The sequence below is a fragment of the Mus pahari genome, chromosome 11, assembly GCF_900095145.1.
Source record: "Mus pahari chromosome 11, PAHARI_EIJ_v1.1, whole genome shotgun sequence".
NCBI classification, from domain to species: Eukaryota; Metazoa; Chordata; class Mammalia; order Rodentia; family Muridae; genus Mus; species Mus pahari.
This window is the reverse complement of record NC_034600.1, coordinates 67,683,357-67,688,751: the sequence shown is the minus strand read 5'-3', so window position 1 is coordinate 67,688,751 and position 5,395 is coordinate 67,683,357.

The following is a 5,395-nucleotide window of genomic DNA, read 5'->3' as shown; positions in this document are numbered from 1 at the left end:
GCAGTGGTCTCTTGTAATTCCTTGAGGGATTTTTATGTTTCCTCTTTAAGGGCTTCTACTTGTTTAGCATTGTTCTCCTGTATTTCTTTGAGTTAGTTATTAATGTCCTTCAAATCTTCTACCACCATCATGAGATATGATTTTAAATCCACATCTTGCTTTTTGGGTGTGTTGGGGTATCCAGGACTCACTGTGGTGGGCGTACTGGGTTCTGATGATGCCCAGTGTTCTTGGTTTCTGTTAGTAAGATTCTTACTTTTGCCTTTCACCATCTGGAAATCTCTGGCTTCAAGCTGTCTCTGGCTGGAGTTTGATCCTCTTGTGATTCTGTTAGCCTCTGTCAGCACTCCTAGGAATCCAACTGTGATCAAAGCACTCTCTGCAGGCAAACTCTCATCTTGCTAGGCAGTTGTCCAGGGGTCTGGAGCTCTGATCCTCCTTCTGAGTCCTTGGGTCAGAGCCTTCTCTGTAGGCCAACTCTCCTTCTGTGATCCCGAGGACCTGAGGTGTGGAGGGTCCTCTAGAGTACTCTGCTGCCTCCACTGGGGTTAAGAAGAGATATAGCAGGGGTGGCCCTGACTGGACTTGAATCCTGCCTCTGGGTGGGAGGTGTTCCTTTGTCCCTATTCCTGCTGGCACAAGCCCCTCCTGGATTCTCTGGAGTTGATGTTGCATTCCACTCACCAGTGATCCGAGGATCTGAGGTGTGGAGATTCCTCTGGAGTGCTCAGCTACCTCTGCAGTGGTTCAGAAGAGAGATGGCAGGGGTGGCCCCGACCAGATCGCAACTGGTATTTTTAAATTTTCTATACATTAAATATATAAAATTTGAGAGAATTTATCCACTCAAATATTTTACTAAATTACAATCCAGAGACTGTTCCATCAGGAAGAATATCACATGAAATTGCCCTTTATACACTCAATACTAATACAGGAGTTAAAATAGAAATATCTGATGCTTTTATCACATCATACAAATGAATAATTTATGATAAGTCATAAAGTTAAAGATGAATATAACAGCCTCAGGGAACAGTGGACACCAGAAGAACAAGTGCCCCTAGATCAACTGAACAAATTTCATATGAATTCAGAGACTGAAGGAGCAAACATGGTGCCTACAGGGGTGAGCTCTAAGTACTCTGCATTTATATTGTGCCTTCAAGTTTGGTGGTTTTATGGGACTCATGCATGTTCGAATGACTGGGATTCTGAATCTTCAGACTGGTCTTGGGCTATTTTCGTTCAAGTGGTTTGTCTTGTCCAATTTCAATGTGATGTTTTTATCTGACTATATTTTATTTTGATAGGCTTTGTTGCCATCTCTTAGAATCCTGTTCTTTTATCAATGAGAGACAGAAAGGAAGAGGATCTGAATGAGAATGAGGTGGGGAGGAATGGTAATAGTAGAGGGAGCAGAAACTATGATCAGGATAGATTGTACAGGAAAGGAAACTGTCTTCATTAGAAGTGAGAGGATAATGGTGACAGGACAATGCTTCTGTGACAGACAATATGATAATAGATACATGAATTGGAAATCTAAATCCAGTAATTCTGTGACCAAATAATTAAAATTTAGACTTCAAAAATTAAAAATCCATTTTATTCATTCTAACACTACTAAATTGAAAATGTAAAATATAAGATTTTAACAAATTATCTTTGAAAGTAAGCAAAAAACAAACAAACAAACAAACAAACCTATATGTCCTTCAAGGCCAAGTATAGAAAAGAAACAAGACATAATATTGTCATTGGCAAAGAGAATTCTGTGTATGAAGTCACAAGTAAAATTAATACAGCATCATCTTCTAAAGTATATGTTTATGCTATGAGTCAGAGTCTGTAATTTGTGCAAGATATATGAATGCTTGTGTTGACTAACAAGGGCACTACCTGGAAAAAAAATTGATAAATTCATTTGATGGGATTGCACACAACAATATTAATGATCCACCATAGATTCTGGTAATGAAACTATAATAATAGAATAAGGATAAGGTTGAATAACATCACCTCTTATGTAAAACTGTGCATATATAAATATAATTTATAGCTTTTGGAGACAGCGTACTAGAGAGACAGGTCCTGACTCCAAGGAATCCTGAGGAACCTCAATTACTTGAAGATATTTCAAACTTCTTTCCATAATTGACTGTCAATTCTTTTAAAGGCAAAGTTCCATCAATAACTAAAATGAAGGGAAAATAAATTTTACCTTATAAAATAAATTCTCAATTTTCAAATTTAAATAAAGTAAACCTATTTAAAAGGGAGTTTCTTGAATATGCAATTGTGATGTGTGGTTTATTTGGTGTATGTTAGGTGTTATTATACTTATGATAGTAGTCCAAAATTATTGCACTTCCCATAAAATACAGTTTAATAAGAATCTGAGCATTACAATTATTTTGATTGTGATTTTTAATACAGAAGTAAACATTCATGCTTTAACATACTTGTTCTTATAAAAGATTTTGATGTTTTCATTTTATTTCATATGTATGCATCATGTCAGTTTTTTTTTAACTTGGTTTTCTGAGACAGGGTTTCTCTGAGTATCCCCAGCTGTCCTGGAACTCACTCTGTAGACCAGGAGGGACTCAAACTCAGAAATCCTCCTGCCTCTACCTCCCAAGTATTGGGATTAAAGGTGTGTGCCACCAATGCCTGGCATCATGTCAGTTTTTTAAGCAGTACATAGCTGCATTTATTATATCTCCATACTATCTAATAATAATTGGAGTATTATATGGTGGTTGATTTTCAAGAACATAGGTGGTAAAAGTAGAATGTAATTGACAACCCATGGAAAAACAATTAAATGGTACAAGAGTAGCTTTAATAAAGTGACCATAAACTGATTGCTCTGTAGAAACTTTATCAGACATTACAAATTATCACAGATTATAAAAAGTTATTATAACAAATAAGACTACTCAATAACAGAGAGAACACATTATCTGCGATACTAATAAAAAAGTTGAATAGGAGAAATTTCAGATATGGTACACAATTTGAACATATATTGGTCATATAAGGGGCTGAGAGAGTACTAATTCCTGTTGGTGTTGAGTTTGGAAAAGGGCTATCTTTTAATAACATCTCAAAGATAAGATGATATTCAAGTGTTGAGTGTCAAATGTTGACCATCCATCAATAGTGCATCCTTGCCTCAGCAGCTCCTCTGGCAATCTTCCCATTTGGAGAGGATCTCTCAAATATGGCACCATAGATGCACACACAGGAGTGGACAGATGTCCAGGTGTCATACCAGCCATCTTTCCAGTTCATTCTAGCCATCATTCTTCCTGGAGCTGATTTTTTGCTCCTAAGCCAATCCATTTTGTATCTGGGTATGACATTTATGAAAGGATTGGACTAGGAATTATGCATCATTTTCCATCTGGCTCTGAAATATAAATGTTAGAAAAACCAGCATTAACAAAAAAGTGACCTAACTGAGCAATAGAATGAGAAATGCACAAACACATTGGCATATAGTATCTGACAAGTTTGAACAGAAAATAATCCCATATTTAAGGTTAGAAAGACTAAAAAGATTTATTTTCCATTTTCCCTTTATTCCTTGAAGAAAGTGAAGGAGAGACTCTGAGGCTGGTTCCATAATGTAATGTACTTTTCCCACTTTTATGCTGACATTTTAAAATGGAATGGAGGAAGCCAGTTAATGAAGGAGAAAAGAAGCTGATTATTGACAAATGGGCTTAATTTCAGATATTGTTCTGTGGATTAATTTGTGTTATGCATTCTCTAGGCCCTTCAGTTGGAACTCAAGTAACTGACAAAGGATATAAATACTCAGGGATCTTTGATAATTTGAGCTCAAATGCACTCACTTCTGTATTTAGAGTCTTGCAATTTAAGTCTTATGCCCTGTAGGTTTTCCTTCTTCTTCACACAGAAAGAACTGTTGAGGAAAAATCAGAGAGTCTTCCTGAAACCCCCAAGACAGAACCACAACTAGAGGAGCTCCCTGAGATTGTCTCCAAACTCTGTTGATACACCTTTAAATCTTGCCTCAGAGAAACTTTGTTTTGTAGCAAAAGTATACACTATGCTTATTGTACATGTAATGTTTGAAGGTAAGAAAGTGTTTACATAGAAATTTTATTAAAAAAACATGAACTTGTTCAAAAATAGTGATAATTGGTAGATACTTTAAGAGGAATACAGTAATACTATCTGTGAATTAAAAGCAACATGAGCAGTGTATTATGACAGGCAAGAATATCGAAAACATACAAATGTTACTTCTGATCCATCTATCTCCAGTTCATTAGCAAAAGAAAGCAACATGGTCAATGGCTTTTTAACATTCATTCAATTATGGTAGTAGACATTTGTTGTTACAGTTGAAGAAGATGTTTCATTGTGATTACAAAGTCTTATCAGGGAAAAAAAAATGTTAAAATTCAAGATGTCTTTAAAGGTAGGTAGATTTCAAATATATTTAACCACAATATTTCAGGTTTGTTCTTCTCCAATGACTTCTCCAGACAGAATATATATGTCATAAAATAACGGAGACATCTGAGATCCAGTTAATCTTTGATAAGCATCTATGGCCAAACAAGCATTAAGCCCCATACTGTGTCTTTCTCAGTCATTCTATGACAGGATAAAATCCTGTTATTCAATTAAAGTAGTTGAAAATGTTTCAGGGCAAAGTCACTAGAAATGTAGACAAATGGATGAGACTGAAAATGAGTAAACTGGAATTGGGAGTCATTCTCTAAATATCATTTGTCAAAATGAAAGGAATATTTTCACTGTAATGCAAACCTGTGTGGAAAGAGAAAGTTCAGCTTTCGATGAGAATATGTGACTTGGAAAAACAGATTTCTAAATACTGCTTTGAATAGTAAATTAGTAGTTTTATGGATTCATTTCACAATTTTATTATGTTTCTTGCACTGGCCATCTTATAATGGCAGCCTACATAAATAATGAGTAAGAAGGCAGCTTTTTCTCTGCCTACTTCTCCTCAGTTTCTTGGCTAGATCTTTCATTCACTGTCATTACAGCCTATTTCTTTGGGATTCCAGAGGGCATTGAAAATCAGCTTAGATATCTAGCGCTGTGGGATGAACAGCTACTGGAGACTTAGAATTTTCTGTTGATAGACATTTTGTTCTATCTAGACCACAGTCTATAATCCAGTATATAATACTCATTCCTGTTTGAAGTAGTGACACATTCCTTTAATCCAAGCACCCTAGAGGGAGAGGCAGGCAGATAATGGCAAGGCCAGACTGATCTACAAAGTAAGTTCCAGAACACCCAGGGCAGTTACACATAGAAACCCTATTTCAAAACAAACAAACAAACAAACAAATATATATAAGTAAGTAAATAAATAAAGCTA